At 49.3% G+C, this 14,815-nt stretch overlaps 4 non-coding genes across 4 annotated transcripts; 2 read left to right on the forward strand and 2 right to left on the reverse strand.

Moving 5' to 3' along the window:
• Positions 1–3,100: 3,100 nt before the first annotated feature.
• On the reverse strand, positions 3,101–3,172 carry TRNAE-CUC (transfer RNA glutamic acid (anticodon CUC)). Its single transcript has one exon. It is a non-coding gene; the product is annotated as a tRNA-Glu (tRNA).
• A 4,842-nt stretch (positions 3,173–8,014) lies between these two features.
• TRNAE-CUC (transfer RNA glutamic acid (anticodon CUC)) lies at positions 8,015–8,086 on the forward strand. Its single transcript has one exon. It is a non-coding gene; the product is annotated as a tRNA-Glu (tRNA).
• A 1,069-nt stretch (positions 8,087–9,155) lies between these two features.
• TRNAE-UUC (transfer RNA glutamic acid (anticodon UUC)) lies at positions 9,156–9,227 on the reverse strand. Its single transcript has one exon. It is a non-coding gene; the product is annotated as a tRNA-Glu (tRNA).
• A 5,316-nt stretch (positions 9,228–14,543) lies between these two features.
• TRNAG-GCC (transfer RNA glycine (anticodon GCC)) lies at positions 14,544–14,614 on the forward strand. The gene has a single exon. It is a non-coding gene; the product is annotated as a tRNA-Gly (tRNA).
• Positions 14,615–14,815: the final 201 nt, after the last annotated feature.

The raw sequence follows: 14,815 nt of genomic DNA on the forward strand, positions 1-14,815 counted from the left end.
CAGCTTCCAGCCATCCTCAGATTTTCCGAAGAGATGAAGCAGGTGGTCAACGGGCGTGATGCTAGCTAAGCCTGCACCGCTCACATACGCGCGATTCAGCAGCGTCATTTCCTGCAAAACGCACGTTCATACTTACCGCCAACAACTTGACTCGTCCGCGTACAACACACCAGCATACAATATCGCTTGAGATCCTCGTGTCAACGGGCCATCTCACCCAGTCTCGACCCGTGACCTCACAATCGATAAAGACATTCTTGTCAGCTGAGTCGGCACAGCAGAAGACGGAATCTGCTTTACTAAATCCAACAGCCTTTGGCAACACGTTCCAGGGTCGATTCAGCACATAAAGCGCCACAGGCCTGGCACAGCGAGAGGAAGGGTCGGTACAGTAGACGGCAGATGTCACGGTCGGTATAGCCGACGATGGGGTCCGATCAACAGACGGTGCGGTCAGACGGTCGCAGAGTCATACACATGGTTAAAACAGTTGTGGTTGATCACTTAGTGCAAAACCACCCCGTATCACCGCACCATGCCTCGCATCCAATAATGGCGACTTTACCAATTTTTGTCATCATTACAACCCTTTCAAATACCGCTTCGGTTTGTCGTACTGACACGGGTTTCTGGAAACCGGCGACGCGTGTAAGTAAACTGTCAGCTCGATGAAATGTAAATATTCGAGAGTGTAACCAAACAGGTGATAGTGGTTGCATTCAAAGTTAAGAGGGGCATCAGAAATTTTCCGATCCGGGTTAGCCGGGAAGATATATGCAATCTGTTCTCGCGTGATGTCGGCAAGATTACTTTTCGGAATAACTTTTCAGCATATGCAAGAACTCGAAACTGAAACTTTCCGACAAACGCTAAAGCGGGTGTTTCAAATTTGTATGAGATTTAAATTAAATGACCATCATGAATGTCAGTGGGTGCATTTCATAACCCTACCTTTCTTAAGGCCTAAAACCCTCCAGTATCTGAGCTGCACGCCCGCGAACATGCGCAGACTATTGGGTCGATTTCTATTGGCTCTCAACCAATGTTGCGTAAGCTATGCAAAATTCTAACACGGTTTGGTTATTTGGAATATAGCCTGTCTGGCCAGCAATGATCACTTCAGTGCTACGGGATGAAGGACACTGGGTAATGATGGGGCAGGACATGTTCCAGGCGCGCCGATCGCTGAGCGTTAGCCTCGCAGCGACCCTGATGTGGGGAATGCGCTTAATGCCCGGTCAGGGCTGCCTCTGCACGGGCCTCTCAGCCCACTCGTAACGGACGCATGTAGCCTGCCACAGACAGGCGGGGCGTCGCCACGACGCAGGGTGAAACAGGAAAGAGAATGGAAGTGTTCCATATTCCAGTGCGGTTTGGTTATTCGTATTAGAGCCAATTTGGCCAGGAATCTATCATTTCAAGGCAATGAGATGAAGGGGAATGAATAACGGTGGGGTAGGACTACATGCGGCTGGGGGCCAACCGCCGCGCCTATCCCCGCACAGAGACCCCTCTGTGGGGTGTGCGCCAGTCGCACGGCCGGGGTGCCCCACCCTCTCGTGCTCTTCAAATTTGGGTGCGAGGCGGGTGCGGGCATTTAAAATCAAAAAACGGTAGCTCCAGACACTACCCAATGCTTTTATTAGGCTTAATTTGTGGTGAGGTTTCGTCAGAGTGTTTTTTTAGAATATGCTACAAGAGTGGGACAGCCGTTTTGAGGACGCTGAGAGCCTGTGCAGCGAATGACCACGTTTGGCACGCGACTTTTCTTTCCCAACGCAAAATATCTCGACTCTATCCAAGACCTATATTATACTTCTTCCTCTTGGAATTCAGGACTTTTGTTTCCAGCATTAATCAGATAACCACTTCTTTGCGCTCTAAGCCTTCATTTGTTGACCAAAAGCTTAACATGGATGTCCATTCGCATCACGGAAAAGAAAAGCATCTAGGGTTAAGGCATCGGTGACAATTTATGTAGAACATTTGTCTTGCATATTTTCGCAGGTGTGTAAGGCCAAAAGTAGCGTTCTTTCTCACGCTCTTGTCTGAAGTTGCACTTAAGTGTCATATTTTATACTGGTTTGCAGTGTTTTTTCATCGTTCTCTTAGAAACCGCAAACCAGAAGCATACGTCCGCCACTGAGATCAGTCTTGTGCAATATTAAGACTTACATGCTCATGCATGCTCCGTGCATCATATTTGAGGTCATGGAGAAACCTGAGTGCGCGCACATAGCTGTAAACAAGTTCTAATTGCTTTGGAAAGTCGGCAAATCAATGTATTCACGTAAAGGGCAGCCAACTTCTAAACCTGTTTATTGTCTGCAGCGCAATGGTCAGACGCCAATGATGGACACAGCACAAATTCAGACGCCCTTGACGGACAATGAACTTCTTGGACTACAAAGACGAACAGTATCGGTCCTTGAAGGCCTTTCCGTGAATGCACCTTCTCCTGCTTGGTCCATGAGCTAGGATACACGGTTCTGACCGGTGAGGCCAGGGTTTGAGTCCCGGTGCGGATGTGAAGGTTGTGTCTTGTTGGGGAATAGGTCTTAAGCCTGCATTTGCCCGAACTAACAAGCTCTTTCCTAGACCGCCGGCACTCTGCCCCTTGTAATGCGATACATTGGTCCGGTAGGCATCTGCCATGTCAGGAAACCATGCTTCACTTGTGACAACCACATTCTATGAGCAGGTACAATATGCTTGCAAAATGGTACGAAGTGCCACTGTGGCACTACATACCTCTATGGGTTTGGCTTTATGTGTTTTCCGCTGCAAACAACCAAGGTATAGGACTTCAGTAGCAAAGGGTGTGCTCGTCGCTATCGACCATTGTAACACCCTGTTGATACATTGCACATGTTTATAGAATGCAATTTTCATAGATTAAGCATGGCTTCCTGACACGGTAGATTTGGACAATGATAGCAGGTGCCCAACGTGCCGGAGTATTAAACTACAAAGGGCAGAGTGATGTCAGTTTGACAAAAGCACATTCCTGCAAATACAGAATACAATTACCATATAAATCACAACAAGACCACGCGTTTCATTTCCGTGCTGGTGTGCGCACAGAGAACAGGCACCTTATTTCCCGCACCGGGAATCGAACCCGGGCCTCACGGGTGAGAGCCGTGTATCCTAGCCACTAGACCATGCGGGAGCCGAGTCGTTCATGATGGCCTATGAAGACTTCCCTGCACGTTTTTCCGCTCCCATAAGGACATCGCTTGGTGACAGTCTTGATAATGCGCATGACGCAATGCAATGGCGGACATTTCTTCTAAACTGCGGTTTCAAAAAGAACAACGTGATGGAAACGACTACAAACGAGTACGTGTGCAATTGGGTGCATCATCAGTAGCAAAACCAAGTGAGAGAAATAAACTGCTTGGCGCAGGAGTCCAAAAGTACACGGCATTGCTAAAGTTCTTACCAAAAGCTTAAATTTGTGCCGCGCGAGCCGATAGAAATGTCGCCGTGACGAGACGCCCGGCATTGCAGTCACCCGATGCTGAGTGCCGCTCGCTGCCGCAGGTAACACCAAGCCGTGGGCGTTAAGCGATACAAAATGTTGTTGCGTTTGGAAACGATGCCACCGAGTACTTCTTAAACTGTCGTACGAGAATGCCCCGGTCTAATATCCAATGTGCGGATCAAACAATGCGCGATTGATTGCCCTATGGTGGAAAATTTATGTGCTGTTGAGTAGGAGCTCGTACGAGTATGTTGGTTAGTATTGGTTTAGACTTTCACTTCTCTAAGACAACGCAAGTGATGCGAACAAGACCATGCAGAGCATATGGCTCAGAATATGCTATCTGGTGGACAACCTAATACATATAACAAGTTTTGCGGTCTGTACAATGGACGTAGGGAGAAGAGGGAAGGTAGGGTGACCCTACACACATCTTGCTCCTTGCCGAGCCTGCGTTTTCGATGCGCCGTCCCAAACAGCAGCTGTTCACACGCTGGTGACCCAAAAGGCATGTTGGCGGAGATCGCACGGTAGCAGAAATACCTTTGCAACTGTGCTCCGCATGTTGCTCAATCTCCAGCTCCAGCCCCAGATGTCCTCGGCAGTGCGGCGCTGGTCGCACTCCTTGTGTGAACCAGATATGGCCATATTGCCAGTGGAGTTGCCACTTTGTTCCGCAGCTCACAGTCGCTGGGCTTTGCGGTGGGGGCTGTGTGACTGGTCCATGCCAGGGGTTATGTTGGTGAACCTCACGGTCCAGAAGTTTTTCGCTGGGATGGTGAAGACCCTGGGCTGAGGAAGACCCTTGATTCGCTGCTCACGAGCGGCGCGACGATCGCAACCACCTGTTCGCGGACCATGCGGTTCTCATCCTACACCATGTCCAGCAGCAGCTTTCCGGACGGACCTAGCACCCGTTACGCTGGAGGACTGGCTGCACCCTGGTCTAAGTGCGCTGCGGCAGCCTACGGAATAGCACGATGCTCTGGAACAGGCTGCATAAGCCACAGTCGCATCTGCTGTTCTGCCGGATGGCGGACTGCACCGGCACATAGTGGCCAACCGCGCACTGAACGAGGCCCTTGAGAGCGCTGCTGGAGGTTTCGATAGAGATGTAAACTAGGAGCAGGCGAGTGGCCAGTGTCAACCATTCGAAAGCAAAAGCACATTAAGCACACAACAGCACATATATTAGAACAATTTGTTGCGAACTGAGCATTATATCGTACACAAATTATTGCGCCTCTAAAGTGCATGTAATCATGCATATATCCAGAGTCCTTAAACATGACAGAATGGATATCAACAAATACACAAGTAAACATGAACCAACAAGCAAATGATACGAAATACTATGACACATTGTAAGATAATAAGTGAGTGCCTAACAGGAAGCACATTAAATATCAATTGATACATGATAACGTTTAAACACGCATTGTTATAACTTCGAAGAAAATGCGTTTTCATATTTACCTGACATGGTTCAATGGTCCGATTCGCCGCTGGGCAGCCACGTCTCGGACAGAGCCGTTTTGAGCACCGGAGACCAGAAAGTAGAGCAGCTGCTAGTTGGTGCTCAGCTGCTGAATGAGGTCGACCGGCAGGTTTGGCACGTGTCTCGGTATAGGCATGAATGCCACAACGTTCCTCTCCCCGACCTCTCCGGCGCAGGTCGTGCCGATGGGCAAACAAAATCGATCCCGTGGGCGTGCCGTCCAAGCTCAGCAGCAGATGAAGGAGGTTCAGCTCGTTGCCGCGCAGCTGGCAGATGAACCAGTGTACGGGTGGCTCAGTGGCCAGCTCAAACAGCCGGAACACGGCGCCTTTCGTCTCGGCGTTGACGGCCATACCATCACAGTCGCGCACATTGATGTGAGCGTCGCACTTCGTGCTCACGGAGTGTAGATCGTTGAGCAAGTGCAGGGCGAGGCCGGACTCGAACGTAAAATGAGTTATGTAGCGACTGCTTGGCCCAGCAATGACAACCACGTATGTCTCGGCGGCATTCGCTTGGCTACGCGTGATTGATGTAGCTCCTGCTTTCGCCTGCCTTCGGCCGTCGGAGAACAGGATGGTCAAACCTGACTCGTGGATTACTTCAGCATTTTGACGAGCCGTCTCCTTTCTCGCTATGTCTCTTGCGCAGCATATCTTCTTAGGATCTATGATATTTGATTTCAAATAGCCAGTCCGTCTCTGCTGTCTTGTAAGAAGGCATTGCTGATAGCAGCAGCGGCCCAGTTAGAGCCACCGTAGCTGCCAACCGCCAAAGCGGTGCTAGTCATATCGTTATCCTTACGATCTACAGTGACAGCGGTTTCAACACGAACGAACAATCGGCGTCGTCGCCACCGTTTACCATGTACGGAACCGTGTAGGAATCTGTGCTCTGCCGAGTCGCCAGCGCTGAGACCACTTGGTTCCGGGGCAGGTTTGAGTTCAGCACCAGCAGCCAGCGCTGGCTCAGCAGGCGGCGCGAGCTCAGCAGTCGGCGGGGAAGGCGACTCAGGTTCAGCAGCAGAAGGTAACGTCCTCTTGATACACTGTGCAGACAAGTGGGCATGGAAAGCTGCGCTGAGGTATGCACTTGAATTTCACGACATCGACAAGCTTGTTGAATTTCGTGGTGGCGGCGTTGCTGTGTTACTCTCTGTCTTCCTTTGATTTCTTGCTGATAGCTCTGTTGAGATGAAAGCAATCCCTGTTCATCAATTTTGTCCCTTTTCATGAACAGGGATCGCCACATTGGTCCACAGTTCCCTGATTTCTCCCGGCGCGGTCTTGAGGATATCGTTAGTGAGATTCCTCTTCGATTCGCTCAACAGCCTGATGTAGCTCATGGCCTTCCTGTAGTCAGCGGTTGGTGGTGTGACAGTGGGCCGGGTGGCCTACCACAAAAAATGTTTTGTGCGCGACCGTGTAGCCTTGGGCATGTTTATGCAAGTAATTGATCGAAGGAATTTTCTATTACCGGAAAACTAAACTAGTAAGCCCATAGCGCCCACAAAACAAGCATATTAATTGCAAATCAACATGACTATCATGCAGTAGCAATCGCAAACTTAAGACCTACCCCGATCTACTGGAGCATTCTCATAAGCTGCATAGCTTTGGGTTTTACAAAAATGTAATGGTCTTTAATAAAAGCCAGCTTGAAAGCTGTTTGGTAATGTTTTGCGCCGCTCTTCATAACATACATTTCGTACCTAATCCACCAGGTACCAGTAGTGTGGAAAGCGGGAAGTTTGAGGCTTGTTGGATGATGATACCAGTGCGTAAAATAGGTGGCGCTAGTATCGAATACGACGTTTTTGGTGTATCAAGGAAAAACTGCTCTTGCGTCACGAATATCAACAGTGATGCGGTGCGAAAGACCTGAAAGCTCATCATTAATCCGTGTGCCAAGGAAGAACTTTGTCTCAGTTGGTTGCAAGAGATTCACCCCCTTGATGACACACACTAATGTGCAACCAACGTACAACTTGAGACAGCAGTGACAGAGACAAGGTAGTATTTGGCCATACACAACTGAGAAAATGCACCTGACAAATAAGCTTCCCATGTTCTTATGCCTTAGGACGCGTTCAGGTATGGGTTCAATTTGACTCCACCCGGAGGTTTTCCAAAATGATTTCCGAACGATGCGGCGTAGCCGCACGAAATGTTGTACAGCTGTAGGGAATGGAAAAACAGATCTTTTGACGCACAAATTATATTACCTTGCAAGTTCTCTGCCCTATGGTAGGTCAAAAGTAGGCCGAGGCCGTCAGCGAAGGGCATTTCCAGGTAATTGTAGAATATGATCTAGCAACGAAATGTTGGAGGAAGCCATACTCATCTGAAACAAATTCTTGGACAAAATACCAGCCCAAGTTGTAATAACACAAATTTCCATTGACCTAGGAACAATAATAAAAGTCAGACCGAGGTCCAAAACTGACCTGCATTATTTATCAGGAGTTTGGGTTATGAGGCAGTTTCTAGTGGTTTTTCTGGTGAATTTATTCGGCACAGTGACTGCGTAGCCACCTTCTGCGTAGCCATCTTCTGCGTAGCCATCGGCCTGTTTAAGCGTCAGAAAAGGTCAATGACCTAAAGTTATGCAGGTCAACGTGTTGTTTGTAGGGGCCCACTGTCTTGAGTGATTGGGATCTTCCGTATATTTTTCCAGTAAGAGCAAACAAGAGAGATTGGTGGAGTCTGCCATTTTAACAACAGCATCCAACTATGACGCATCTGTTCCATCTCTCTGAATGAAAGAGCAGGTGCCGCAGGCAGTGGGCAGCTGCACACGTCAATTATAATTTTAACGCAGCTGGTAATCTGGCATGAAATTAGTTGCACATGTCATACTGGTTTGTAGTTGCTTGCAACACGTCGATGTCTTTGAAACCCCAATTTAGAAGAATATGTCCGTCATTGCATTGCGTCTTGCGCATTATCAAGACTACATCCAAGTGATGTCCTTATGGGAGCGGAAAGACGTGCAGGGAGCTCTTCATAGGCCATCCTGGACAACTCGGCTCCCGCATGGTCTAGTGGCTAGGATACACGGCTCTCACCCGTGAGGCCCGGGTTCGATTCCCGGTGCGGGAAATAAGGTGCTTATTTTCTGTGCGCACACCATCACGGAAATAACACGCGTGGTCTTGTTGTGATTTATTTGGTAATTGTATTCTGTATTTGCAGGAACGTGCTTGTGTCAAGCTGACGTCACTCTGCCCTTTGTAGTTTAAGACTCCGGCACGTTAGGCACCTGCTAGGATTGTTCAAATTTGCGGTGTCAGGAAGCCATGCTAAATCTATGAAAATTGCATTCTATAAACTTGTGCAATGTATCAACATTGTGTTACATTGGTCCAAAGTGACGAGCCCACTATTTCTTCTGAAGTCCCCTGCCTTGGTTGCTTTCAGCGGATAAGACATAAGGCTAAACCCATAGTGGTATGTAGTGGCACAGCGGCACTTCGTACCACTTTGTAAGCATATTGTACCTGCTTCTAGAATGTAGTTGTCACAAGTGAAGCATTGTTTCCTGACATGGCAGATGCCTACCAGACCAGTGTATCGCATTACAAGGGGCAGAGTGCCGGCGGCCTATGAAAGAGCTTGTTAGTTCGGGCAAATGCAGGCAACACTTAAGACCTATGCCCCAACAAGACACAACCTTCATATCCGCACCGGGACTCAAACAATGGCCTCACCGGTCAGAGCCTTGCATCCTAGCCCATGAACAAGCAGGAGGAGGTGCATTCACGGAAATGCCTCCAAGTTGTCCATCTTTGTAGTCCAAGAAGTTCATTGTCCACCAATGGCGTCTGAATGATGTAAATGCCCCCTCCCCCCCCGACCCCCCCCCCCCAGCTAAATCATGTGCTGCACACAATAAACAGGCTGGGAAGTCGGCTGCCCCTCACGAGAATCTATTGATTTGCCAGCTTTGCAAAGCAATTAGAACTTGTTTTTATCTATGTGCGCGCACTCAGCTTCCTCCATGACATCCAATATCACACACGGAGATTGTCCCTCGGGACATAGTTGAATGGTTGTTCGGCGAATTCATATCGTTAGTAGATAAGTGTTGTCATCATATGAATGGTGCCTAAGTTGTCGGTCTCAATTCTACGCCCTGTGCTGGGGAGCACGCTGAAAACGCCTGCTCTATTTCCCGCACCGGGAATCGAACCCGGGCCTCACGGGTGAAAGCCGCGTATCCTAGCCACTAGACCATGCGGGAGCACGGGTTTGAAGGGAAGGCCTCTAAAGGCCTCTCTGTGCGCCTTTTAACTACACTAAAAACGTTGCTGGATGTAAGTCTTAATATTGCACAAGACGGAACGCAATGGCGGACATATGCTTCTAGATTGCGGTTTCTAAAAGAGCGATGAAAAAACACCTGCAAACCAGTATAAAATATCACGCTAAAGTGCAACTTGAGAGAAAGCGTGAGAAACAACGCTACCTTTGGCCTAACACACCTGCAAAAATATGTATGACAAGTGTTCTGCATAAGTTGTCACACATGCCTTAACGTTACATGCTTTTCTTTTCGGTGATGCGAATAGACATCCATGTTAAGATTTTGGCAAACAAATGGCGGCTTATAGCGCAAAGAAATGCTCATCTGATAAGTGCGGGAAACAAATAGTCCTGAAGTCCAAGAAACAGAAGAAGTATAAGATAAATCCTGGGCAGAGTCGAGCATGGACGGATTTAGCCTGGAGTTTTGGAGGGGGGGGGGGGGGGATAAGCGTTCGTCTCCAGCTGGGTCGTGTGGGATCCGAGGTCCATTGCACTTATGAAACACGACGTTTGCGCCGAATAGGACTAAGCCGCGTCAACAAGCGTTTTGTTTTGTTATTCAAATCGCTGCCAACATTTCTGCACGTAGTCTTGCCCCACCGTTATTCATTCCCCTTCATCCCATTGCCCTGAAATGATAGATTTCGGACCGAATTGGCTCTAATACGAATAACCAATCCGTACTAGAATATGCGACACTTCTATCCTCTCTCCTGTTTCATCCCTGCGTCCTGGCGACGCCCCGCCTGTCTGTGGCAGGCTGCATGCGTCCGCCACGAGTGGGCTGAGAGGCCCGTGGAGAGGCAGCCCCCGCCGGGCGCTCAGCGCATTCCCCACATCCAGGTCCCTGCGCGGGCTAATGCTCAGCGATTGGTGCGCCTGGCACACGTCCTGTCCCATCATTATCCAGTCTCCTTCATCCCGCAGCACTGAACTGATCATTGCTGGCCAGAGGGACTGTAATCCAAATAACCAAACCGTGTTATAATTTTGCATAGCTTACGCAGCATTGGTTGAGAGCCAAAAAAATATCGACCCAATAGTCTGCGCATGTTCGCGGCGTGCAGCTCAGATAATAGAGGGCTTTATGTTTTAATAAGGGCAGGGCTGTGAAATGCGCCCACTGACCTTCAAGATGGCCATTTCATATAAATCTCATACAAATTTGGAACGCCCGCTTGAGCGTTTGTCGAAAAGTTTCAGTTTCGAGTTCATGTACATGCTGAAATGCAATTCGGAAAGTGATCCTGCCGACATCATGCGAGATCAGATTGCATATATCTTCCCGGCTAATCCAGAGTGGAAATCTTCTGATGCCCCTCTTAACAATGAATGCAACCGCTATCACCTTATGTTTGGTTACCCTCCGAATATTTACATTCCATCGAGCCGACAGTTTGCTTATACGCAGTCGCCGGTTTCAAGAAACCCGTGTCCGTACAGCAAGTCCGAAACGGTATTTGAAGGGTGGTAAAGATGACAAAAATTGGTAAAAATCGCCATTATTGGATACGAAGCATGGTGCAGTAATACGGACTGGTGCTGCATTTGGTGACCAGCCACAGCTGTTTTAACCATGGGTATGACTCTGCGACGCACTAACCAACGTCTTGAACTCAATTTATGGGAAAGAACGGCTTAGAAACATTCGAAAAGGCTTATTGAAAACCCGTATTGTGGTGCCATTCAGCACATAATGGTGATGTCACCGTTGGATTGGTAGACCTATCCCGACTGGGCTCCGACCCCCCCCCCCCCCCCCCCTCTTCATCTGACCCCACCCAGCTTGTAAAGCAAAGGGTACCTCGATGCTGGACGAACTGGTGGTGCAATTGCACGAACCAACAAATACACTCTTGCCGCCGAAGTGACCGAATATTACCAGACTGCTCTTTCGTGGTGTATTGATACCACCGTACGTTGTACGGACCCCGCCGCCTTTTGCACTGACCCCACCGTCTGTTGTACGGACCACAGTGCCTGCTTTACGAAACCCACCGTCTGTTGCACGGACCCCACCGCTTGCTGTAAGGACCTCACCGCCTGTTGTTCGGGGCCATCACCTGCTGTAAGGACCCCGCCTCCTGTTGAACGGACCCCACCCCTGTTGTACGGACCGCACCGTCTGCTGTAGGGATCCCGCCGCCTGTTGTGCGGACCGCACCGTCTGTTGGTCGGACCCCATCGTCGGCTATACCGACCGTGCCATCTGCCGTCTACTGTGCCGACCCTTCCTCTCGCTGTACCAGGCCTGTGGCGCTTTATGTGCTGAACGGATCCTGAAACGTGTTGCCGAAGGCTGTTGGAGTCAGTAAAGCAGATTCCGTCATTTGCTGTGCCGACTCAGCTGACAAAAATGTCTTTATCGATGGTGAGGTCACGGGTCGAGACTGGGTGATGATGGCCCGTCGACACGAGGATCTCAAGCGATATTGTGTGCTGGTGCGTTGTACGCGGACGAGCCAAGTTGTTGGCGGCAGGTATGAACGTGAGTTTTACAGGAAAGTGCGTTGCTGAATAACGTGGATGTGAGCGGTGCAGACATAGTTAACGTCACGCCTGTTGACCACCTGCTTCATCTCTTCGGAAAATCTGAGCAGGGCTGGAAGATGAAGCCAACAAACGTATTGCGCCAGGGAAAGCAACTCAAAAACTTCTTCCCTTAGGTGTCAGGTACCTTGCCACCGACTGCAATCGTCACAACTGAGGATGAGGCGGAGAAAGTTTCGCTAGACAAGCTCCCAACACACGTGGTTTCTGAAGTTAAACGTGATTGCTCTCCCCGAGTTCGAGCACTTCACAAGCGTTCGCAAGCCCCAGCTCGCCGTAGAGTGGAATGCCGCGACGTGGACCCTTTAAACTTGGAGATCTCGTGATGAAAGAATGACAAACCTCAAACGATATGCATGCTCATTTGACCTTTATCCGGAAGAAGCTAGTCCGGGGAGGATGCGCTTCTGCCAAAAACGGAGCACTTTAATGAGCTACGACCGAAGGCTGAACAGGAGATTCCGGAGCTAGCCTCAAACATGTGAGACCAGATCATGCGCAGCGAGCAGTAAAGATGAGACAACTGCTCGCAAGACATCTGCTGTTCTTCCCCAAAAACTTCCAAGGATCGTGTACGATTAAGAGCGCTGCCATACAAGAATGTAGAGAGATCGCACAGTCTTTTACCTGAATTAGGAACCGCAAGAGCCACACGACGTGCAGATCTGCGACCATCTTAGCGAATGGTTTGTGATCATATCTAGCACAATGGGTGGAGCGCTACCGGCGTCGCTTTGCTTCACATGGAGTGGAGCAGACCAGACTGCTCTATCATGATGTATTGCTCCCAACGTACGCTTTACGGACCCCCGCCCCTGTTGTTCAGACCCAACTCCTGTTGCACGGACCCCACCGCCTGCTGTACGGATCCCGCCGCCGCTGTTCCCATCCGACGGGCGACATGGCGGACATTTGTTCAGGTTCTGGTCTGGATTTGAATCTGAATCTTACCATTCTACGCAAGTCTGTATCCACGGCCGCGTTTGGCCAGCTGAGAGACGGCGATAGAAGGAAACGGACCTCTCACATGACGCTCTGGTCGGAAACTCGATTCAGGCCATATTCAGCAAAAGTTCGCAGAAACAAAGCACCAAGTCCGTGAACAAAATACAATAGATTACCTATGGACAGGTTTCCGATCGCAAGGTGCTGACTTAGATGGGAGCAGCGGACAAAAGATGCGCAGGCCGCAAACTTGTTTTGAGGGATAGTCTATTGCTGATGCTCATGGCTAAAAGCAGACCACTAGGTGGTGGCTCACCAAACTGTATTGGGAATGAACCAAGATCGGCCTGGCGTGTATTGCGGTTAAGTGAGCGATTGGCGGCAGGGCATGAAGGGGACTGAACCGTAAGACATGGAGACATGAAGCATTGGGGAGGGGGCATGTCGCGTCGCGTCCCGTTGTTACCAGTCGCGGCTGTATGTGAGTCTCACATGTAGATCAATGGTGTCACGTGCTGCCAACTGTATTTTCTTCTTTTTCGCGCCCACCTCTGGATGTTGAGCCTCTCGTGCCATCTTCAGTCAGCATGATTAGGGGCCGGGACTCCATCGTGCCCGTTGTTATCTGAACGTAATGCATCGGCGTGGGAACGGTGGGAACACAAACACTCTTCGTGAACCAGAAGAGCTCTTGCTGCAAGCTACCACAGATGCAGATGCAGCAGATGCAAGCTCAGATGCACAGGCTGATTAGTCATTTTTGCACGATCAAAATTTTGTCTCTGGCGTGCTTTTTGGCAACCCTTTTAAGCGTCGCGTTCCTTTACGGCTGTGGCGTAATGAGTGCTTATGCTGGCAACACAAATTTGGACGGCAAACCATGCATGGAGAGGTTGGCCAGAAGCCCGCACGCCCGTAGCCCGCTCTTTAGTACGCTCGTTGTCCGCTGGGGAAAAATCGAGGATGGACCTATGCACCTAGAAAACGACTGGGAATAGTCAGCTAATATATTTGTAGGTTTTATCTTATTTTGACAATAATATCATGGTGTTGCGTATGCTCACCTCGAATGGAGGATGAAGATAACGGGGTCAATTCGGACTTTTTTGAAAAACTTTCCTTTCAAGGCGTGTGCGGGTTTTCGAATGCGAGGCGGGTGCGGATATTCAAAATCTAAAAATGTAAACCCTTGGCACTACCCCGTGTCGTTATTAGACTAACCGGTCCTGAGGTTTCACCAGTGTACGTTCTTGAACTGTGCTTAAAGAGTGAGACAGTCTTTTGTCGGGATACTGAAAGGCTCTGAAGTGGCTGACCACATTTGGGACGTGCCTTTACTTTCCGAGTTCAAAATATCCCTACCCTATCCAGGACACATGTCCGAGAACGTCAACCACGACGGGTCTGGGTCCCACCCTGACACACGAATGGGCCTGTCCTCTCGTGGGTCTGTTTCAGTTGAGATGTCCAGCCCGCTGGGACTGGTCCAATATATTTGCCACGGCACGTTACGAACAGCGGTTATGGGTGAACTGAGAGACGTTCGACAACGACTGAATGGGACGTGCAACATATTCTTCACGGCTAGAGATCGAAGGTAGTGATATTTTAGCATAAAGTAGTGACTCGATGTACATAAATGGAAAAAGATTACAGCCCTGGTGGGGGAAGCTGGTTAAATAATGTAGAGTCGAAATATTCATATGAAATTTTCTGAAGCAATTTCTGAAAAATCCAACAACAATACGCTGCAGAAGCATCGGTGGTTCAGTGGTAGAATGCTCGCCTGCCACGCGGGCGGCCCGGGTTCGATTCCCGGCCGATGCATTTTGACCCATGTTGGAGGACTATGCAGGGACATAACATCCTGTCCCAGAATGTAGGCACACATGGACACGCTTCGGTTAACATCAACATAATTCCCTGTTTCAGAGCAACGCGTAGTGACATGGGAGCAGTCAACTGGTCACAAGTACATATCCATTTTTTATTTTATTCCAGTGAATATTTTCGAGTCAAGCTCCTCAA

Source organism: Pollicipes pollicipes, unplaced genomic scaffold, assembly GCF_011947565.3.
Source record: "Pollicipes pollicipes isolate AB1234 unplaced genomic scaffold, Ppol_2.1 Scaffold_5282;HRSCAF=6240_pilon_pilon_pilon, whole genome shotgun sequence".
NCBI lineage: Eukaryota > Metazoa > Arthropoda > Thecostraca > Pollicipedomorpha > Pollicipedidae > Pollicipes > Pollicipes pollicipes.